The sequence below is a fragment of the Papio anubis genome, chromosome 12 (genome assembly GCF_008728515.1).
Source record: "Papio anubis isolate 15944 chromosome 12, Panubis1.0, whole genome shotgun sequence".
NCBI lineage: Eukaryota > Metazoa > Chordata > Mammalia > Primates > Cercopithecidae > Papio > Papio anubis.
Window position 1 is genome coordinate 1,058,977 of NC_044987.1, and position 24,475 is coordinate 1,083,451.

The 24,475-nt window shown below is 45.1% G+C and overlaps 1 long non-coding RNA gene across 1 annotated transcript in view; it reads left to right on the forward strand.

Moving 5' to 3' along the window:
• Window positions 1–24,475, forward strand: part of LOC110741304 — a 189,064-nt gene that overhangs the window by 84,283 nt on the left and 80,306 nt on the right. The window lies entirely within an intron of this gene.

The following is a 24,475-nucleotide window of genomic DNA, read 5'->3' on the forward strand; positions in this document are numbered from 1 at the left end:
GTGGAAGCCTGAAACTCTTGGGACCTTAACAGCTAGTAGATGAACCATCAAAGTCTTGGTAATCAGACCATTGGAGTGAGGATTTTCAACCCGATTTGAAGACTTATTTCAGGGCACTTCAGCTTCTCACCAGCTTCTGACTCAAGCTTCCCACCCCGATCTGGGAGTTCAGGCAGGTTTGAAAGGCGCCTCCTGTCCTTGTGAGGCTGGAGCCGTCTGGGTGGGAGATCACAGACCAGATTTTCACACGAGAGAAGTTTGCAGATAGGCATTTAGAAGGAGCTAGCCTCTGTGCAAACCTTTTCTCTGATGGGCTCTAAGGAATTATCTCAGCTATACTTAGTCTGCAGAGTTAGCACCAAATGGACACTGCCGAAGTCCATAGTCTGTACCATCCAGAGTAGCGGCCAGAGCCGTGGCTGGGCCCACTCAAGCCATGGCTGGGGAGCCCCGAGAGCACTGTGCCAGAATGTGGGTGCAGACACTTGGGGACACCCCAGGCCGCAAATGCTGATGTCTTGCAGATGTCTCTCTGGAGACTTTGCCTTTAAGGTCCTAGATGGGAAGCGAAGCCCCAGAGACCTCTGAAATGCCTTTGGGGTGTTTCTCCCAGTGTCTTGATAATAACGTTTGCTTCTTTCTGTCTGTAGTCATCTCTTTTTGCAAATGGTCACTTGGCCATACCCTTGGTTTGCGCTCCTAAAGATGCCTTTCACTCTTTACATGCCAGGTGCAAATTTTCCAAATCTCTCCTCTCTGCTTCTCTTTTAATTATAAATGTTATCTTTGAATCTTTTATTTCCTCTTGAATATTACTATATATAGTTAAAAGTAGCCATAAAGCTCCTTCAATATTTTGCTTCGATATTGATTCTGCCAGATATCTTAGTTCATTGCTGTTAAATTCTTACTCCCAGGCTGGGTGCTCATGCCTGTAACCCCAGTACTTTGGGAGGCCGAGGTGGGAGGATCACTTGAGCCCAGGAGTTCAAGACCAGCCTGAACAACATGGCAAAACCCCATCTCTGCGAAAAATACAAAAAAGTTGGCTGTGCATGGTGGCATGCACCGGTAGTCCCAGCTACCTGGGAGGCTGAGGTGGGAGGATCACCTAAGCCCAGGAGGTCAAGGCTGCAGTGAGCTGTGATCATGCCGCTGTACTCCAGCCTGGTGAACACAGTGAAAAATATCTGCCTTCCATAAAGCTATGGGGCATGAACACAATTCAGCCAAGTTCTTTGCTAATTTATGACAATGATGACCTTTCCTCCAGTTTCCAATACCTTGTTTTTCATTTCCATCTGAAACTTCATCAGAATGACTTTTACTGTCTATATTTTTACCAACATTCTGATCACAACCACATAAGTAATCTTTGAGAAAATTTAGATTTTTCCTACAGCTTTTCTCTTCCTCTGAGCCATCACCAGAATCACCCTTAATGCTCTGTTTATGAAAATACATGCTTTTTCTGGCGTTCACTTCGAAACTTTTCTAGCTTCTATTCATTACGCAGTTCCGAAGCTGTTTCTACATTTTCAGGTATTTGTTATTGCAACACCCCACTTCCAGTACCAATTTTCTGTTGTCATGCATTTTGTGCTACTATAACAGAATACCAAAGACTGGGTGATTTATAAAAGATATAATTTATTTTCTCACCATCCTGGAGGCTGGGAAGTTTGATATAGGTGCCAGTATCTGTAAGGGTTTTTTTTTGCTGTGTCATAACATGGCAGAAGGTATCACACAGGTGAGAGAGAGAAAGAAGGGGATGGAACTCATACTTTTATAATGAATCCACTCCTTCAATAACAGCATTAATTTATCTATGAGGGGAGAGCCCTCATGACTTAATCACCTCTTAAAAGTTTCACCTCTCAATGTGGTTGCATTGGGGATTAAGTTTCTAACACATACATTTTTAGGGCCAGAGGCAGAATGCTATGGTTTGAATGTCCACTAAAGTTTATGTGTTGGAAAACTGATCCTCAGTGAAACAATATTGGGAGACTTTCAGGGTGATTAGGTTGGAGTGGGTTCATAACAAAAATGTGAGTTCATCCCCCACCCCGCTCTCCCACTTTCCCTCCCACACGATGCTTTCCACCATATTATGATGCAACAAGAAGGCCCTCACAGATGTCAGTGCTTTGATCCTGGACTTCCCAGCCTCCAGAACTGTTTTTTAGAAACAGCTTTTTACAAAACTACTTTTTATAAATTACCCAGTCTGTGGTATTCTGTCATAGTGGCACAAAATGCACTAAGACAAGGGGATTGGTGGGCAGAATGACTCCAGTCCTATGAGTGCTCACATTCTTTCCTGGAATTACTTAATATTGAGAGCTTGTTTTGTGTGTAGTGATGCATCGTCTTGATCACTCAGGCTCCTGTTAAGACCCCACCTCCTCTCTAAAGCTTTTGTAAAGCTCCTCAGTCAAGGCCAATCTTGAGTTCTGTGAAATTCTGTGTAAGAGTAAAGATATGACCTGAGTGCCAAGTGCCCTGTTTATGCCTCTAGCTAACTGCCTTTAGCTGATTAAACCCTTTTAAGATCAAGTTTGTGTATAAATACATAAATAAATACTAATTGTAATACCTTGTGATGCTAAACAATTTGCTTAATTTCTCTGAGCCTCTGATTTGTTTTGCTTTGGTTTTAGAGATAGGGTTTCACTCTGTTGTCCAGGTTGGAGTGCAGTTGTGTGACTGTAGCTCACTACAGCCTTGACCTCCCAGGCTCAAGGGATCCTCCCACCTCAGCCTTCCAAGTAGCTGGGACTACAGGTGCATGCCGGCTAATTGAAATAAATTTTTTTTTTGGTAGAGATGGGGGTCTTTCCATCTTGCCCAGGCTTGTCTTGAACTGCTGGGCTCAAGCAATCCTCATGTCTCTGCCTCCCAAAGTGTTAGGATTATAAACGTGAGCCACCGTGTCTGGCTTGAATTTTTGTATTAGAAAACTTATGCTGTTTAAAAAGTCAGCCTGATGTCATCAGTATTTATTCCCTTAATATCTACTACCTTGTGTTATTCATCTGTGTCTACCAACATATCCATTCTTTAGATAAACTTGAGGTTCTTTGAAGGTTGAAACTGTGTTATAGATATTCCACATTTATTGATTATTGAATAATCATTATTGAGCTTGTTTTGTGGCTACACAAATGAATGATACATTATTGCTACACTTTAGGAACTTGGGTGGGGGGCAGAGAGAGAGACAGAGATGAGAGAGAGAGAAAGAGACTCCCTCTGAGAGACGGAGACTACTGAATAGAAAAAATTGGCTTCTATTTTTTCATGTTCCTATGACAGTATCTTCCATATGGTATGTGAATTTCTCAGTAAATACTTATGAATTGACTGATAAATAAGCCTAATTCCCTCATGGCAGCAAGTAATGTTATGAATTTTAAGTGGAATTAGTAACAAGTAGGGGATTTTTGGCTAAACTCAGTGGTGTGAACACATGGTTTTATCTCGGCTCCTCCCCCAAGGCCCACTGAAATGACAGTAAAGGATAAAATAGAAAGAAATATCAATAAATACACAAAAATATTAAGAAAAGAGGGAACAGCATTTGAGGAATGACCATAAATATTAGGAGATAGCAAACAGATGAAAGACAGGTAACTGCATTAAAATAGGCAAGCTAAAACCTAAGCTCATGTGTGCACCTGTCTGTGCATGTGTGTGTGTGTGCATATGTGTGAATGTGCGCGTGTGTGTGTGTGTGTGTGTGAGTGATGAAGCAAGCAAAAAGCAAACTGAAACATCCTGGCCTTGCATTTGGCTGTGCTAAGTACCCCTGTGGCTGAAAAGAGAAGGCTTGATTGCTGGAAAGCACTAGACCCCAGATTGCCTCCCCAAGCCTGTGTCGCTGTGTGACTGCTCTGCCCCTACCAAGCAGAAACTGGAAGATTTGCACAGAGGAGGAGAGGACGGACATTGTTCTGAAAATAAAGAAGGCCTAAGGGAAAGTTTGTGTTTGAAAGAGTGACACTTCCGTCTTTTCCTGTCCTGTTCTCTAAACCTGGCAAGCAATCCTTCCATGTCGGAGGTTGGGTCACTTATTTGAAAAAACAGACTGACATTAAAAAAATATTTTTGGATACTGAGTGTAGCCCAACCCAAATTAAGTCCACAGTTTTTGCAGTCTGTGGTGAAGCCTACCATTGATAAGCTTAGCAGGCGGCATGGGCTAGGCTATGCTACAGTAACAAACAAGCCATTAGTGGTCCTGACTTGCACCAAAGAACATTGATTTCTCATTTGAGCTACGTGCCATCATTGGTTTGCCGGACTTCTGCTCCAAGTACTCCTCATCCAGAGGCTTGAGTGGATGGAGCAGTCATTATCAAGCACATAGGCCAGCATCATGGCAGAAGGAAATAGTGTGTGGTGGATTGCACAGTAATTGCCTAAGCAACTTTTGAATTTACTTATTTATCAATGTTGTTGAAATTGACAAATAAAAGTTGAATTTATGTATGGTGTCTGACATGATGTTTTGAAAGATGTGCACATTGTGGAATGGCTGAAGAGAGCTAATTAATATGTCCATTCCCTCCTAAACGTATTTCTTTGTGGTGAGAACACAAAATCTACTCTTGGTGGCTTTCAAGTATACAATACGTTGTGATTATCCATAGTTACCAACAGTACAGTGGGCCTCTTGAATTTATTCCTCCTGTCTAACTAAAGTTTGTATCCTTTGACCACTACCTCTCCACTTCCCCCTCTCCCCCATCCCTGGGAACCACCATCCTACTCTCGCTGCTGTGAGTTCAACTTTTGTAGATTCCACATATGAGTGAGATCATGCAGGATTTGTTTTTCTGTGCCTGGCTTATTTTGCTTGACATAACGTCCTCCAAGTTTATCCATGTTGTCACAAATGACGGCGTCTCTCTTTTTTCAAGGCTAAGTAATACTCCTTTGTGTTTCTATGCCACATGTCTTTATCCATTCATATGCAATGGACACTTAGGTTGTTCCCATATTATCTTGGCAATTGTGAACATTGCTGCAATGAACATGGGAGGGCAGATATCTCTTTGACACACTGATTTCATTTCCTTTGGATGTATACCCAGAAGTGGGATTGCTGGATCATATGGTAGTTCTATTTTTAATTTTCTGAGGAACCTCCATCCTGTTTTCCATAATGACTGTACTAATTTACATCCCCACCAACAGTGTTTGCACTGATTCTTACAGTTCCCCATGGAAGTGACACATATCATTCCCACACACTTTTCATTGGCCAAAGCAAGTCATATGGCCATGACTAACTTTAAAGGTGGTAAGGGAGTGAAAATTCACCATGTGCCTGGAAGGAGAAAAACTGAGATATTTGTGAACTTGGACAACAGTCTTCCCATCTGGTCACCAAATATTCTGTTTACCCTCCTTTCCACATGCAAAGTATGGTTATCTCTTCCTGAGGTGGATTACTCTACTGTCTCATCTAGTTGGCATCAAACGCAACCTCTGGAGTTACATGATACCAATTTTAGGTCTATCTGTGGCTGCTAGCAATCTGGTAACCTAAGAACACATACACCACACACACACACACACACACCCACACCCACACACCCCCACATACACCCACACACTCACATACACACACATACACCCACACATATACCCCACACCCACACACACCCACACCCCCCCACACACACCCACACATACACACACCCACACACACACCCACACACACCCACACACCCACACACACACACCCACCCCCACACACACACACACTTACTTTTCTGCTTCTGAGCCTCTTCCCCTCTTAATTTAATTACGGGTACCTTGGAAAAGCCTAATCAGGCTTTGGTGGGACAGCCACCTCTTCTACCTCTTCCCCGAAACATTTTTTCATTTGAAGGAATTTTCTGGATGACATGTCTGTCTTTTTTTTTTGGATGGACATCTTAGTCTATTTAGAAATTTTAGTATTGGGTATGATGGCCATGCTTTTGTGATTGTTAAAGATCAATTTATAATCATCCTGTAATGTTTTTCTCTTACGGCTTTCTCAGTTTTTTCTATTACTATGTAGCTTTGAGAGGTAGATGCTTTTTCCAACCATGAAAATAACCAAATTATTGATCTCCGTTCATTTGCATCCCTGCTTGGATGCCTGCAAATTCTTTTCTAAGCTCATCATCATCTTTTGCTTTTGGCTTTATGTCAAATGCCGCTATCATGAACAAAAGCACACTTCTCATACTCTGGTTTTCTAGACCTACAAGTTTATTTGGGTTTTGTATTAGGGTTCTCCAGAGGAACAGAACCCATAGATTTATTTTTATTTATTTATTTAATTGATTTATTTACTTTTACGAGTTGGTTCACACAATTATGGAGGCTGAGAAGCCCAGACACTGGAGAGCTGAAGTTATAGATCCAGCCCAAATTCAGGCCTGAGAGGCAGGAGAGCTGTAAGTTCCAGTCCATGTTTAAGTCTGAAGGCAGGAGAAGACTAATGTCAAAGCCAGCCAGGCAGAGAAAACAATTTCTTTTTTGGTCAGCACATGATTCTATTTCAGATTGGATGAAGCCACCCGTAGTGGGGAGGGCCATCTGCTTTGCTCAGTCTAGAGATTCAAACGTTCGTCTCCTCCAGAGACACCTTGCCAGACATACCTAGAGTAATGTTTAGCCAAAAATCTGGGTGCCCCATGGCCTAGTCAAGTTGACACATAATATTAACCATCACATATATTTGTTTCCAAAGATAAGAGGTTGTATATTTGTCCTAATCTCATATTAAAATGTGATTCCCAAAGTTAGAGATGCAGCCTGGTGGGAGGGGTTTGGGTCATGGGGTCAGATCCCTCGTGAATGGCTTCATGCTGTCCCGGTGGTAATGAGTGAGTTCTTGCTCTGTTTATGTGAGAGCTCATTGTTTAAAACAGTGTAATACCCCACCTCTCTCACTCTGCTTCTCCCTCACTCTGCTTCTCCCTCACTCTGCTTCCTGTACAGCCTGCAGAACTGTGAGCCAAATAAACCTCTTTTCTTTACAAATTATCCAGCCTGTTATTCCTTTATAGCTATACAAAACACAAGGTGTCTTCAGTGAAAGTTTAACCAAATGTTCCCCATTGCTTAACATGAATTGCCATTGTGCTAGCCCCTGGTAGGTTTTCTTGCTGCCCACTGCCAAACCATGGAGCCAGTGGCACCAATTTCCGGTGTTTGATGTGGCACTTCTGTGTATTAGTTTCTGTATCATTCAGTATAGTATACATTGTGCTATAGTGACAAACAATTCTAAAATCTCAGTGGCTTATGCTAACAGGTTTATTTCTCACTCATATCAACTGTCCCTTTCTTCTCTAAGTCATCTTTGCATCAAGACAAAAACTGATGTAGTTCCAATCTGGAGGTCTGCTGCTGCCACTACAGAGTAACAGAGAATCTACATCCCTTCTGCTCACATGACACTGGTCAGAAGGAGTCATATGGCTGCAACTAACTTCAGTTGCCATTAATCCTATCATGTGCCTGGAAGGAGGAGAACCAAAATATGTGTGCACAGCCTGGATGATCCCTGTGCAATGTAGCTTAGGCACACAAAGCTTCTCATCACCTTTTTAGTGGCTTTCTCCTAAATGTGAACGGAGATCCAAGCATCATCAGTGCTATGGTTCAAATATGTCCACCAAAAGGCATGTGTGTGGAAATCCCCAATGCAACAGTGTTGGGAGATGGGGTCTAATGAGAGTAATTAGGTCATGAGAGCTCTGCTCTCATAAATGTATTAGTGCTATTATCACGGGAGTGGGTGTTATTGCAGGAGTGGGTTCCTTATAAAAGGATGAGTTTGACTCTCTTTTGTCTCTCTCTCTCCTGCACTCTCTTCCTTTTTTGCCTTTTGTCATGGGATGATATAGCAAGAAGGCCCTTGCCAGATGCCGCCCCCACAATCTCACATTTCCTAGCTTGCAGAACCAGAAGCCAAAATAAATTTCTGTTTATTATAAACTATCTAGTCTATAGTATTCTGTTATAGCAGCACAGAACAGACAAGACAGCCTGATACTTTATGAAAGCCCTAATATGAAAACCAGAGACCGATGCAAACCAAAGTTTAAAAAAGGAATGAGAGAATACATACAATGCAGGAAACAGAAGAGAACTTACAAAATAATCCTCTGATTGGTCTCAGAATAAAATATTGCATTCCTGAAAGAAGAATAGAATGCTATGAAAAGGAACAAGCAAAAAACAAGGAACAGCTCTTAACCATTGACCATATGATAAAAGAAATTTTAAAATTTACTGGAGAATTTGAAGAAGAAGTTGATAAAGCAGAACAAAATATCCAGTTGGTTAGATACAGAAGGAAAAAGAGGTGAATCAATCAAGAAAGCTCATCCTTCAATTAATAAGAGTTACATGGAAAGAAGATAAGTCAAACAAAGAGAAGATACCTTTCAAAGAAATATTTTCGGAAATATTGCAGAACTGAAGGCAGTTGTATTCCATGTTGGAGGGACCAAACAAGTCCCGAGTACAATGAAATCAAAGAGATCCACCCCAAGGCCCATCCCTGTCAATGTTCAGGATGCTGGTAAAGAGAATTGCCTAAAAACTTCTCTGCAATGGTGGCAGACATGGTGACAAAGTGCTGGGGTTCAGAATGGGATTCCAGCAGCAATTCGGAAGCTAGAACAATGTCAGAAGCTGAAGGCCTGGAGTCCAGGAAACTATAGGATAGAGGTGAAAGAGATTTCCAGGAAGAAAGTGGACGAGGATTTCAGCTGTGCAGCAGGCCTGGAAAGCCAGCAGCCCTACTTGGGCCCCAGGAATGGGGGCTTCCAGGGCAGAGAGTGGCTGCTTCTGGAAAGTGAGAATTAGCAGAAGGAGCAGTGAGTAGGGCAGAGAGCTGCCTATTGACATCACTGGCCTTTGTGTCTTTTTAAACGATGTGTGTATTTTATTTAGTTAAAGAAAACCCCCAGTTGGCCGGGCGCGGTGGCTCAAGCCTGTAATCCCAGCACTTTGGGAGGCCGAGGTGGGTGGATCACGAGGTCAGGAGCTCGAGACCATCCTGGCTGACACGGTGAAACCCCGTCTCTACTAAAAATACAAAAAACTAGCCGGGCGAAGTGGCGGGCGCCTGTAGTCCCAGCTACTCGGGAGGCTGAGGCAGGAGAATGGCATGAACCCGGGAGGCGGAGCTTGCAGTGAGCCGAGATCCGGCCACTGCACTCCAACCTGGGTGACAGAGCAAGACTCCGTCTCAAAAAAAAAAAAAAAAAAAAAAAAAAAAGAAAACCCCCAATTTAAAAGTGTTTCTATGTGGCAGTGAATTACAAATTTAAAAAACCCATGAGATTGATTTCTGATTCTGATTACTAACTGTGTGACCTTGATCAAGTCATTCCACCCCTTCTGTAAATAATTTCTTGTTTCTTCATTTGCAAAATAAGGCAGTAGACTTAGAAGCCTTCATAGGGTCTTTCTGACCCTTACCTTCTAGAATTCTAAAGGGCAACAGTGCACAGTCACCTTAAACAGAATGGTCTCGGATTCTCGGATCACCGGGAGTCGCCCTCCTCTCTGAGGCTGATGTGCTTTCGAGTGCACCTGATTCCAGTTCCTTTCAAAGAACAGATCAGGACCAAGGGTGAACACCTGAAAGCCAGGGCCCGGTCCTGATGCATTTTGCATGGGAAGCGTGTGGTTTATTTAGATGCTTTTATTTCTGTGTCACGGGGACCCCTCAGAGGCTCCCCGCTGCGTAATGGGGTTGGCTAGAAGCTGATCTGGCAGCTCGTTAACACTCAATTAAAGCTCTTCTCTACAGTATGGCATTAACTTTTTAAAAATTTATACATGCAATTGAAGGAATTAAAGTGCAACTGTGGTTTTCAAAGCGGCTTATGTGAGGGAGGCTGTGAAATTGTTCTCATCTGCCCAGTCTTCAGTTTTCAAATTTATATGTGCAATTGAGTTGGAAATCAAAGTGCAGTTTTAAGGTGGGTGTGAGTGTCTTACATGGTACAACATTAACCATTTTAAATTTATAAATGTAATGAAAATGAGATGACTTTGGAATTAAAGACTATGTGAAGGAAAAAATACATGCTCTTTCTTGGGGATGTGCTGCTTTTTCCCTTTCTATAATCTAAATTCTTGATGAGTGTGTAGTCACCCACGTCTTACCTTCTGTAGAACAGTGAGCTAGGGTCTTCCGTGCCAAAAGGGCAGAGAGATCCTCATCGCATCTGACCCACCCTTCATTGCCTCTTTTTCCCAGGTTGAAATCTAGGGTGTCTACATCCCACAGGATTATGGAGGGTATATGTATTGTGCACTTGTCATTTGAAGACTTGTATGGTCTGAGAATAATTTTCCTTAGTGACATCATGGTAGAGACCCAGAGATGGCATTTCATGTTCTGGGAGTTATGCGTGAACTGGCTTTCTGGAATTAAGGGTACAGATGTTTGTGGGACACCTCCTTTGACATTTCTAGAAAATTCTTTATTTATTGCTTAAAACCCTCTGGTTTAGACTGGTTCTTTCGGCTCACTGTCTCTTCTAGCTGTCTGACTGGGACATGTCCGATGCATCTGGAGAAGCTCATGGCTCTGGAGAATCCCAGGGTGGAGATGCAGCCTGTTTGTCCCAGGAGATGGTGAGACTGGGTGTGCACAGCTCCCGACGTCTCTATCTGCCCTTCCACCGAGTCTCCTTCATGGCAGGGGCTTGTCTACATCCTCCCATCATGCCCCCTTGTCCCTCCTTGTCTTCACCCAGGCCCACCATCCTGGAGCAGGGGTCAGAGCAGCAGGAGGGTGACCAGTGGCTTTAGCGGGTAGCACTCTACTGAGTCTTGAGTCCTGGGCACTCTTGCTTCCTGAGGCCAGGCGTCAGCTGCCCTGCCTTGGGTCTTACCCTCTTCACTGTGCTGGGCAAGGGGCAGGGAGATGGTGTGACCTAAACCCCTTCATCCTTCCTCCTTATCATTTTCAGAAGTCTTTGACTCAAGACCCCTTTCTCCTTTTTCTCCCCCTAATACATTTGCATGCTCATTGAGGCGAAAAATTACATGATTTCCAGATTGCACTGAGCCCTGTTTCAGACCTGGGCCCACTTAGCAGGGCCATCACTTCACAATTAAGCTGCAACTCACCATTCTTGTTTAATGCCACTGCCGCTCCCACATGAGGACTTTCAGGGTCCACGGACCTTGCTGCTCTGTCACCCCTGGGGTGCCTGTTTGTCACATCCAGAGCTGTCTATACAGCTTATACGCCCCACAGAAGGCAGGTCCACTGTGTAACTGCACAGTGAATCACAGTAAATGAATGACCAAGAGAATACGTGAGCAAATCAATTTATTGAAAAAAAAAAATCTGTTTAAAAAGTTAGGCCTTAATCTTTGGCAAGAAAGTCAGACTTGCTATTTAAAAAAGACAAAACAAACATGACGAAATTATTGACAGCTTTGTTTGTGCTGTGCTTCGTGTCAGCAACGATTTGCTCGGCCTTCCAAAAATACATAAAGGAGAACAGGCTTCACAGTGAGGAATTCAGAGTGAAGAGAAAAGACAGATGAGAAAGCAATAATGCCCTCCATTTCCCTGAAAAAGAAGAAAAGTATTACAGTTGACGGCTAAGAGAAATACACAGAGAGTCACCCATTAAAATATCTGAGCAGGGCCCACCTTGGGGCCCCCAGGCTCACATTGTTTGGGTGCATAATGTTTGCCTGGGCAACTGAGAGATATGGAGCCAAGTTTGCAGCCGACCTCTAGCAATTGGGTGGGGCCATTTTATGTGGATTTTTAGTCTTCACTGGGCTTTATTATTTTCTCATCTATCTTTTCTCTTCATCTCCAGTTCTTCAACTATTTCAAGGTTCCGGCAAATCTTTTGTGACTTGAGGCACAAAGTAAATCAGTCAATGAGTTAGAAATTATTATGGGATTTACTCAGAGGATGAGAGGAACCACTTACTGTAAACCTTCCTAAATTGACTGACCTGAAGCAAAAGCCAGAATTAATTGTCTGATTTAGTGGACATCATTTGTGAATATCCTTACCTATTTTCAGCTCACCCAGTGAGGACTGGCTGCACACCTATTTAGTGCATGACCCTGGGTTAGGGATGGTCTTCTGGAGACACCAAGAGTGACAAGCTAGACAGGGTCAATGTCCCTCCTGCGCCTCACCCTTCAGGTGGAGGAGGTGAGGAAATGCCTTTCTAGAGGCTGGGGTGATGGAGATAGAGCTGTTGCCTAGAAACTCGTGGGCATTGAGTTTACTCTTTCTACCCCAACGGGAAATTGGTCTTGCCAAAAATGGGCCAAGCCTTAACGACTGGGATTTTGTAAACAGTTCCTTGAACTGCAATGCATTGTTTACACAAATCCCTCTTGGAGGGTGAGAGAAGCTCTGAGTATGAGAGAGTGGGAGTGCAGCAAGCATTGAGCTTCCCTGTGCTGGCGTGACCTTGTGTGGCATTCATCCCTGAACGCTGCGGGCCAGGCATCGGCTGCCCTCTGCGTGGCCCTTCCTCCTGGGAGAAGACGCACTTGGAACTCTCCCAAACTCTGATGTGCATGTGGGTTCTTTCCCTGCTGATCCATTGGCCACCAGAAGCACTTTACAAGAAAAAGGACAATAAGCATTCAAGTAAGTGAAGGAGATGACTTAGAGAGTGAGTGTGGTGTAAAGGAAGAAGGGCCAGGGTGCTGTGGCGGAGGGGAGCAGGAGGTGGTCAGAGAAATGTTCTTGGAAATCAGTGCTGTAGGCAGAGGAAAGCCTCATGCATGGGCCTCCCTGGGTGCTTAAGGGACAGAGTGGACCAAGGTGAGTGTGGAGAAGCCAGGTTGGTGATGTGCTTGGCAGGGTTTCTGGGGCCAGATCATGAAGAGCCCTGGAGGCTGTGGTGAGGAGTTACTTCAAGTGCAATGGGAAGCCATGGAGAGTTTTAAGTGGGAGAATGATGTGATCTCATTTATGTTTTAGGACGTTCTCTGGCTTCTTTATTGAGAATGGATTAGAAGGGGAGGTGGGTGCAGGGTCAGAGCAGGAGTGGAGAGAGCAGTTCAAAGTCCTCTCTGCAGCCAGGGAGAGCTTGCCGTGGTGTTGATGGTGGACGGGATGTCTGGCCACATTGTGGCCAGCAGTGTGTGGTTTCCCACCATCTCCCTTCCGGATCGCCCTCACTGGGCCTGCACACCTTGTGTTACGCCGTGTCCCTTAGAGCCCATGCCATTTCCTTTAACAGGTAGGTCAGTGGATTTTTGTCCTGTAATATTGTTTCCTAAGCCAGTCGTCTTAATTAGATTGCGAGTATGTCCAGGGCAGATGATTGTGCTGACTTCTGGAAACGCTTGCTTACGTTAAAAAAAGAGAGAAAGCTGTGGATTGTGTGTGTGTGTGTGTGTTTGTGAATGAAGATCTCAAACTGCCTTACAAGGGTTCCGTCTACTTCCTTCCTACAGTTGGAAGGTTACATATGTATCACGAGCATTGTGAAAACACTCAGATACTCTTAAGTCTTACTGGGCTTCAATTTCTAGATCTGTGACACGACTGTGTTGAATCTAAAATGCCTCTTCCAGCTTCAATATAAACAAAGACCTCTGCTTCTAGACATGGCCGTGAACAGTGTCTAATAGCCTTTGATAAAATTTCCCTTGACCCATAGAATTAGATTATGCATGCTATGGTCTGAATGTATTTATATACCCCAGAATTCATATGTTGAAATCCTCACTGCCAATGTGATATTAGGAGGTGGGGCCTTTGGGAGGTAATTAGGGCATGAGGGTGGAGCTGAATACATGGCATTAGTGCCTTTATAAAAGAGGCCCAAGGCCGGGTGCAGTGGCTCACACCTGTAATCCCAGCACTTTGGAAGGCCAAGGCAACCTGCCTTGGATCACCTGAGGTCAGGAGTTCAAGAGCAGCCTGTCCAACATGGCGAAATCCTGTCTCTACTGAAAATACACAAATTAGCCGGGCATGGTTGGTGGCAGGTGCCTGTAATCCCAGCTACTAGGGAGGCTGAGGCAGGAGAATTATTCGAACCTGGGAGGCGGAGGTTGCAGTGAGCCAAGGTCTGCCATTGCACTCCAGCCTGGGTAATGAGCTAAACTCTGTCTCAAAAAACAAAAAAGAAAAAGAAAAAGAGGCCTAAGAGAGACCCCTTGTCCCTTCCACGATGTGAGGAACAGCAAGAATGCATTCTCTAAGAACCAGGAAATGGTCCCTTACCAGACGCCAAATCTGCCAGCACCTTGATCTAGGACTTCCCAGCCTCCAGAACCGGGAGGAATCAATGGCTGCTGTTTGGACGTCCCCAGCCTACAGTATTTTGGTACAGCAGCCCGAGTGGACTACAGGAATGCCAGTGCCTGCTGCCCAAGATTTAAACCATGTGGGCTCCCCTATGGTTGTATGATTTATCTTATGTATTCATTTGACCAGCATTTTTCCTCCCCCATTTTTTCCCACATCAATGTGGAGATAGGCTTCAGCCTAGACCAAGTAATCAGCAACAGCAAACGTGTGTGACGGCGCAGGAAATAACCGCTGCTGAGTGAACGCCCAATCTCTGATGAACCTGGGAGTCCAAATCCATGACAGATTCATTGCCTTGTCCTTTCTAGGCTGAAGCAACTTGAGGGCAGTTGTCCTTGTACCATGTCTAGCTTACCTGCAGGCACTTAACACCTGTTTATCGTTATCACTGAGACTGACAAATAATAGAATGCCTCCTGCCACCCAACATGTGGAAAGGTAATTGCTGCTTGGCCGGTATCAATTCAAACCATACCACTGCAACGGAGACAAGAACTCTGCCTTATCTTGAAGCCTCACAGCCACTGGAAGCTGCAGGCCAATGTAATTTGCTGGTGCTTTTTAACTCAGCAGCAGTTTTTCAGCAAACACATCAAACCCTTAATGGGGTTTTTGAAAGTAAATCTCCCATTTGAAGTGAGAAGAAAAAGAAATAAACAGTTACTATTCCATTTCTCTTCTTTACCTTTTAATTTTGGGGATGGGGAGCTAAGTGCAATGGGGGTAGGAAAAATGACTTCTCAAAGCAAATAGGAGTCCCATTGGAGAATCAGCCTCATGCAGCCCCTAGTCTGCCCGGGAGCTGTGTGGATGAAATATTAAGTACTGGGGTAGCAGCAATGTGGTTGCTGCAGACATAATCAGATGAGTAGTTAAAGGTCTGGCATTCTTTAGGGAAACAAATGATTGATCAACCCAGCAAAAATAAATAACCTGGCCTTTTAAATCTATGTAGCAACTTTAAATATTTAATAAATCCTTACGCATCCGGAGGATGCGTCCTCACCCTGCTCCTTGTTGCCTGTGATTTTTGGATAAATTTATCGAAAGTGCCTTTTTAGGGACTTCTGATCCAGGCCACAGATTCAGGAAGCACCACTTAAAATTCTTGTCCCATCCCTTTCTTGGCACAATGCTCATCAGAGGCTGCGATGACATGCAGCCATCAGGAGGATGTGCTGTTCTGGAGGACGGTGTTGGGGTGGGGACCATCTGGGACACTGGCGTACGTCACAGGTGTCAATCACAATGTGCACCTGCAGCTGAGAAGCAGCGCATTGAACACAAAACATGACGCAGCTCAGTAAAGGAGCTGGATCTGTGCTGAAGTCTGTTGTGGCTAGGAAGGTTTCTGGCCTGGAGAGGATCCTGGCTGGGCAGGGCAGTGACCCTGAGCAGACTCTGGGGTTCCCAGCACGCTGGTCGGGAGGTGGGGGCCCAGTTAGAGGGTGCTACTCCAGCTTTCGTGTTAGAGGGCACCAGCTGGGTGAGAGGTGGCTGCTGCTTGGGAGACAAGCAGTTGCGTCTGTGGTAAGGGACTGCTGAAGATGTGTGGAGTAGGTGACTGGATTTGCACAGGCATTAGTTTTTATACCAAGTTTGCTCAGAGATAGGAATGCAGGTAGAAGTTGCAAAGAGGATGCACCTCTAGGGCTGCCATCACCAGACACCTCTCTCTAGTCTCCTGGTCACTGCAAATGAGTAACAATGGCCAGGTAAAACCCAGTGACTGGGTGGCTGGCTGGGGGACACATGGCATCGAATGGGCATAACCCCCTTTACTTGGGGTGTGTTAAGACTTTCAGTCCTCTTCAGAGACAATACTAAGATTATCTGAGTTCAGAGGTGCTAAAGGACACTCACAGAGATCTCCAGGAAGATGTTTGGTTTGGATTCAGTGAAGGGACAAGATGCAAAAGCCACAGAGCCTTTTATGCTCTACTGTCTAAGTCATGTAGAAAATGTTGCCTGATAATAAATTATGTCATTTATCAGAGTCAACACACATTTGTCAAGTGTTTATTACGTATCAGGCCCTGTGCTGAGGATGTGTGGATGGGGCGTGAAAGACATGGTCTTGGCCTCAGAAAACAGTAGGCCTCTATCAGAGCTCAGATCTCACGGACATGGTGACGCCTGTGGATCTTATTAGATAGTTTAGACACTATCTAAAGGGTAAAGGGGTAAACAGTAGGACATTTATTCAGAGAGAATCTCTGTGGTTATCTCCAGAACATCAGGGCAAGTAGGGGAAATAGGTAAAGACATTATTAGCAATTTGAAGCCAGTAATTAAACTTAGGGACCAGCAGAAGAAGCAGGCTTTGGTGGTAGAGTCCAGATTATTGCCTTTGTTTGAGGGTGTGTGTGACCAGGCTCAGTGAACAAATGAGCTTGTACTAAAGACAGCAGATGGAGAGGTGGATCCTTCTCCTCAGGTCTTGCTCAACCCTCGCATGCAACAGATGGCACCTGGCAGCCGAGTGAGGCCAAGGTGGGGCACACAATGGGCCTACCCCAGTCACCTGTGTGACCTGGGTTTCCCAGCACCTTGGAGACGAGGGGAATGGGGACTGTGCGTGTGGAGACATGGCTTTCTGGGGACGCTCTTCACATTAGCTAGAAGAGAGGATACAGCGAGGGTCACAGAGTTAGGGGAGGCTCTGATGGCTTTCCTGGAGTGACAGCTGGCAGGCAGCTGTAGAGAGATTGTGTGTGTGTTAACAGCCACAGTGACTGGGTGTTTATTGAATTGCTGTGGATTTTCTAAAAGCAAAGCAAGCATACTAAATTGCTGCAAATTACCAAGGGCTTTCCTAATGTTCGATAAAAATACTGTGAACATTTAAGGACACAGGCTCGGCAAACAGTTCTGAATGTGGTTGCAGGGCAGCTCTTGCACTGAGAACAAATGCTCTGGCTCGTCAATACAAATCAATGGAGTTCGTGGAATGGGGATCGCACCAGAAGCTGGACATTACAAATTCAGGTTGGCATCCCCTTCCTTTTTTAGGATTTGCTTTCATCCATTTTACACGTGCATTTCCTCTCCTGTGCCCGCCTTGCCAGTGAAGAGGTGATTGTTTTGGGGCATGGCCTCGGTGAGATGTAGTGCACCTCAAACTGGCTGTGGCGGCTTATCTTCTGGTTCAGAGATGAAAACAAGTGCAGGAGAATGGGCTAAGTTTTTAATCATCTTCCGTAATGATCCCCAGTCTTTCTTGTGTTTCTCGGTGTTCTGAAGACCATCCATCAGCTGTCAAGGAACAGGAATACCTGCAAGGAAGGCCAGACCAGGGGTCTAGAATAGCCCCGTCTCCCATTCGCCAGTTAACTCCCTTCATGTCCCATGCCTGGTTTCTTCAGGTTCAACCTAATTTCTTTCTGTCCCTGGAGCTTTGCAGTTTTGCTCATTTTCCTCCCTGAGTTAAGTCTTGTTCTTTGGACAGAAGTAAAACATAATATTTTGTCCTAAGGAAAAAAGTAGTGCCACTGGATTTGAAGGCTTTTGACTTCCAGCTTTGTACTGAGAAGCAGAGGACAGTCAGGAATCTGAATTAAATTACACCTCAGTTTAAAAATCAAAGGAATAGCTGTTTAGGAGCCAAATGCACTTTGGGTGAAATCAGTTCAAAGCATCAGAAAAATCATTAGAAATATTTGAAGAGGACAGCAGGTGTTTTGGTTTGTATTTCTTAACCTGTGTCATTTGATGTTTTGCTTCCACAGGGAAGGGTGAGGAATTTCACTGCCTTCCAGCAATTAAATTGCATTCAGGGGTTCTACAGTAGCCTTGGTGGTTTGCAACAAAATTTCGAGGATTAGATGCTCCATCTCCTGTCTGATAAGTTGTTGTGATTACCACTATCACCTATGAGTCTCAGTGTGGAATTCTTTTGATCATAATATTATCTCATTGAAAATCAAAAAACTAGAATAGTTTCTAAATGCAGCAAGGTATGCTTTAGTGGTAAGGTCAGCATGGGAGCCAGACATATTGAGGTTTCAATATATACTAGAAAATTAGGAGAGATGGTCCGATATTTTTGGATGGACAAACAGACAGGTTTCTCCAGGAACACTTAAGTCTTTGAGCTTTGTGCAAAGAAGACTGTACAATTATCTTCCCTTGATGTTTTTCCCCAAAGGATTTGACATGTGATGTGAGAGATTGAATCTGGTAGTTTAGGAAATGGAAGGAACCTAGGAGGTCAGGAAACCCAGTCTAACCCAAGCATCAGGGTAGATGCTTCCTGAGCCATGGAACAAAATGGGCAAAAAACAACAGAGAATACAGCTGGGTCAGAGAGGGAAAGGACAAAGGCACAAAAGGACAGGGGGCTATCACAAAGAAAGAGGGAACCAGAGCTCCTGCAGTGTCTTGCCTGGCCACAGCGTAGCAGCCCAGCCATGATGGGACAGGCATGAGGGGTGAGACAAATAGGAGACGACAACAGCAATGGGATAGGAGCAGCAGATGTTTTCCCTCGAGAACAATTATTGAGCAGTAATCACACGCAGAGGCGGGCTCCTGTTGCAAGCAGATGGACTTTATTAGCAGCCTTATAAATTGATGCTCTGAAACTCATCCGATGATCTTTGAGGCCTTAGCCAGGATTCAGTCACCCTCTCCTGTCCTCAGGGAAAAAGTCCTGATCATCCATCCCAGACAAGCACATTCTGAGGGTGGCCCTCTTGAAGCGTGGCTTCTGTGGGTCAGGAAGGGCTTCTGGGGATGAAATAATTTCCCTAGGAGGGACTCCATTCAATGGATAGGAATCTATGTTACTAAATGGCTATGTTCACAACGTAGGTCACAGAACCAAACATTTGTATACGTGACCTCCATCGCTCTGGGTGCCACTTTCCTCATCTGTAAAGTGAGGGAGTTGGATTTCCTGACCTCTTAGGTTCCTTCGATTTCCTAAATTACCAGATTCAATCTCTCACATCACATATCAAATCCCTTGGAGAAAAACATCAAGAGAAGATGATTATACAATCTTCTTTGCACAAAGCTCAAAGACATATATGTCTCTGGAAAAACCTGTCTGTTCATCCACCCACCCATCCATGCATCCATCCATCCACTCATCTGTTTATCCATCCATCCATCCATCCATCCATCCATCCATCCATCCATCCATCCATCCATTCATCCACCCACCCATCCATGCATCCATCCAGCCACTCATCTGTTCATCCATCCATCCATCCATCCATCCATCCATCCATCCATCCATCTATCCATCCATTCATCCATCCACCCACCCACCCATTCACCCAATTATCCATCCATCCATCCTTCCATCCATCTATTTAATCATCCTTCCATTTATCCATCCATTCATCCATCCATTGGTACTTACAATGATTTATTTGTTGGTTCAGATTTCAAAACTTATTAAATACCTAAACCCATAATATTTTAATATCTGTTGATACTGTATCTATCCTTAGTATTTGGCAGATCATTAATACTTAAATATTTACCAAACGAATGAATGAAAGGCAGCTACACTACGTGTTTTACAAAGCAACAGGTTGGAAAGTGGTTCTGCTTCACTGCAGTCCATTTCATAATTTCGTGGCAGTTGCACATATTTCAGCGCTAAATAAATATTTGTTAAAGGAAGGAAGGAATCTGTGCAGCTGCAGTTGTGTATGTTTATAGGTTTTGGCCATCTGCTTATGTCTCATCTCTGTAGGCAGTGTGGTATGGTGGGTAGGGTCTGATGGGTCTGGAGTTAAGAGGCCTGGATTCTCCTTCACACTGTTTCAAGCAAGCTCTGCACCTTGAATAAATCATGTAGCCCTTCTGGGCCTCTCCTTTCTCAACTGCAAAGTAATACATTTGCTTTGCTTACTTGCATGTTTAAAGTGCGTAGTTAGAGTGTGAGGGTTAAAAACGGAAGAGACCTAGTATGCACTTAATAAATAAGTGATAGTTACTGTTTAAATGCAGGGACTTGTCTTCTTCATCACAACATTAAAGAAGGGCTGGTATATCCTTTGAATATTGAATAAGTGCATTATAGTAATAAAACAATTGGGAGTTGTTTATGTAGCAAACACTTACATAGGGATTGCGGTGTGCCAAGCACTGTTATATATGCTTTACAAGTATTTTAATAATAGCTGCAACTAATTCAATCAACTCATCGAATTAACTAACTTAATCTTCATAAAAATCGAATGAGGTAGGTACTAGTGTCAGCCTCACTTTTCAGAGCAGAAAACTGGGACCTGGTTAGTGAGATCAGCTCCCCGAGGTCGCCCCGCTAGTCAGGGGCAGAGTCAGCAAATACAGGCAGATGTCTCGGCGTTGTGATCCTGACTCCCCTGCTCTGCCAGTGTGTGCTCGACAACCATGCTGTAGAATACAATCGTTAAAGTGGAATAGAGACCATGCTTCCCGCCATGAGGTTCTCGCGGTCTAATTGGGCACATGAAATATTTAGAGAAGGAGAGAGCGGGCAATAAAGCCCCCACATGAGGTATAGATCATAGGGGAACGTATAACAGGCCCCTTACTTTTTATACAACACTTTATGCCTTTCTGTGTGTTTCTGCATTCGTCATCTCCTCTGCTTTCCATAATCGCTGTCATTATTTATTGAAGGCTTACTATGTGCCAGGCACTGGGCTAAGTGCTGTTGCTTATATTATCTCAACCAAGCCTCACAGAAAACAATATGAAACAGAAAACCTATTATATGAGCATCATTTCAGTTTTAGTGTCAAAAATTCAATTCAACTTGTTCATGGAAACAATAAATGGGGGAGTCAGAATTGCCTTCAAACACAGCTGGTTCTAGGGACTCAAATAATGCCACCGGGTACACGCGCTCTCTCTCTCTCTCTCTCTCTCTCACTCTCTCTCTCTCCTCCTCTGTTCATCTCCCTTCCTCACTTGGCCCTACTTTCCTCCCTGCTGGCTTAACTCTGAGACAAGTTCTTTCCTTAGGGCGACCCCAAGGGCTCCAAGCTAATGTCATCCTTACTGCAAATGATTAGCGTTTCCAATAAATGTCCTGGAAATGAGTTCTGTGCATATGACCTGCCTGTGGACTGATCACTGTGGCCAGAGGGAGGGAATGTGTTGATGTGTGGGAACTGTGTCACAAGGCCAGCCCTGTAACTCCAGGAAGGAATCGGCCTATCAGACCCAGAGGAAAGGGAAGAGGATGTTTCTAGGATAAGGGAGCATGGAGTCCGTGAGACACAACCGCAGCAAAGTCCGCAGCAGTGAATTTCTCCACTTTATGGACGAGAAACAGGTTCTGAGAGTCTGAGGGCTTTGTCTTGGACCCTGTACCTGGAGACCAGCAGAGCAGGGTTTGTATCAGGTGTGTCTTGTTCTTCTCATCAGTGTTACAGACAGGAAGAGAGAGGCACCGACTGCATAAACGCCTTGTTTGATTCGTCTAGATAAAAGTGGACATTGCCACTGACAAAGATGTCCTGAAACAGACATCTCCACTCTTTTAGGGATGCCAAACTAGGTAAAAAATTCTGGATGGCTCTGCATTGCATCCTCTATCAAAACCTGCAACTTGGGCTTTGAACTGCAGCTTCTGCTTGAACACCCACATGGTCTTTGAATTTGGAACAATTAGAGAGATACGAGTGGTTCCTGTCGGGCGGCTTCTTTTACAAGTTGGTTTTTAAAACATGGTGCTGGGTGGTGGCTGCGGGCCAGGGAAGTGGGGACTTTGGCTGTGAGTTCCAGGCAGCAAGCTGGGTGGTGGGTGGACCAGCCTGGACTCCACAAGAGAGTGGAGCACCGCGCGGGGCTTTGCATTTGGTCCTTGGGAAAAAGCTGGCACGGTGAGAAACCAGTTTCCAAGAACGGGCTCGGCGAGAAATTTGTATGCCGTATTGCGTAGGGGAAAAGCACCGTCGAAGGAGTCAGCGCGAGCTCCTGTGGGCTCTGTGGCTGTCGTATCAGCTATGAGGCCTGGGGTGCCTCGTTTAACCCCTCTGGGGCCATTTCCCCATCGTGAGACAGGACCTGTAGGGTGGGCTTTCTTAGGAAGGGGGCAGATGTCCTTAGACTGAGACCAGCGCACAGTTTTGGAAAGGCCCCTTACTGAAGACAGGGTTCTGCAGGTCAGGCGGAGGGTGGTCTGTCTGCCAGTTCTGGTCAGTAGTCCTGACAAATAATGCTGGAAGAACTGGCTTCTTTGCAGGCCTCTAGGCCTGAGTCCGTATACAACCAAACCTGGTGGAGGCCCTAGTGACCCAGGCAAAGCCAGGCTGTGCTGACTGTAGTCCTGCCTGCTCCATGCCTGCAGGTCCCGCGCCTGGGGCTCTGGAGGGCAGGGAACACAAGCCTGTCTGGAGCTCATCCTCAACCCTCTTGTCTTTTACCGAAAGACCTGAATTGGAACCAGCAGGGACAGACAGGAGATCCTCACATAGCTGACCCAGGCTCAAATCCCTGTCCCTCTTACATGTTCTAAGCCTCAGTTTTGTGACCCATTCTTGTAAAGAATACATCAGATAACATTTGCAACTGCTTAGCTCACTTGCCGTTGGACCCAGGGGTGGATAATGCGAGTCTCTAGGGCTCGGGACATCTGTTTTCCTTCTCTCCCTCAACAGATGCAGGTGACTGCCTGGCTGGCCCTGAGAGCTACTTGCAGCCTGCCAGGTAACTAGGGGTAAGGGCTCAGTGTAGGGCGGCCCCTCTACTCCATGCTGGGGATCTCAGGAGAAGGGAGTCTGTTACTGTGCCACCTTCTTCCACTTCCACCCCCAGTACCCTCCTGCTCCACAGGCTTCCTAGTCCCTCCTCCAAATCTTCTCCTTACCAGGACCCATGGGAGACAGTTTCTGACTCACTTGTGCTGGGCTTGAGAAAGCCTGGTGGGAACCCTTCTCCCAGGCCGGCCCTAGGGAGGGCTTTCTCCAGGGGATGCTCCTGGCTGCAGGAAACAGACCATCCATGCCTTCCCTCCATCATCGCCTGCAATGGCTCTAGGCCCCAGGCATCAATGTGGGGAGGAGGTAATGCCACACATTTTCTTTTGTTATATTTCTCGAGTAAGAAGGTTGTACCCTTTCCCACCCCGAGCTTCCCACTTGTACACTGTCACTGCGAAGTGGGGGAAATGGCGTTCTTCTGCAGCACGCTGTTGTCACCCCCACGTCACCCCCGTGAGCAGGAGCGTCACGTCGGCAGTGTTGCTCCTCAGTGGATGCACCCTGGCCAGAACGAGGACCCTGGACCAGATGAACTGAGCCTACCCCAGCTCCTGCTGCAACCCCAGACCAGGCAGAGCCTCGGCTCCTTCACCTGAAAAAGGGGAATGACACCAGGTGGAAGGGGGATTAGGCTGTATGAAGTACCTTATAGGAGAATGCCTCATCAGATACAGAGTATTTTACAAATGGTAGGGATTTTTACCCTGTGTATGATAAAATATATTTCACATAAAATTTACCTTTTTTAAGAGACAGGGTCTTGCTCTGTTGCCCAGGCTGAAGGGCAGTATTGCTATCCTAGCTCACTGCAGCCTCAAACTCCTGGGCTTAAGCCATACACCCACCTCAGTCTCCCGAGTAGGTAGAACTACAGATGCGTGCCACCATACCCAACTAATTAAAAAAAAAAAAAAAATTAGAGATGGTGTCTTTCTATGTTGCCCAGACTGGTCTCAAACTCCTGGCCCCAAGCAATCCTCCTGCCTCGGCCACCCAAAGTACTGGGATTACAGGTGTGAGCCACCACACCCAGCCAAGATTTACCATTTTGACCATATTAAAGTGTATAATTCATTGGTATTAAGTACATTCACAAGGTTGTGCAACCATCACAGTCCTGTTCCAGAACTTTCCCATCACCCCAAATGGAAACCAGCACTCTGTTAAGCAGCCACTGCTTATCCCCCAGACCCTGGCAGCTGCTCGTCTGCTTCTTGTCTGTGAACTCGCCTACTCTGGATATTCCATATAAGTAGGATCTTACAGACTGGGGCCTTTTGTGTCTGGCTTTTTCACTTTGCATCACGTTTTCAAAGCTTATCCATGTTTCCACATGTGTCAATTTCATTCTCTTAAAAGGCTTATTATTCAGCCATTTTTATTAGAGGCTTATTATTCCATTTTGTGACGATGCAA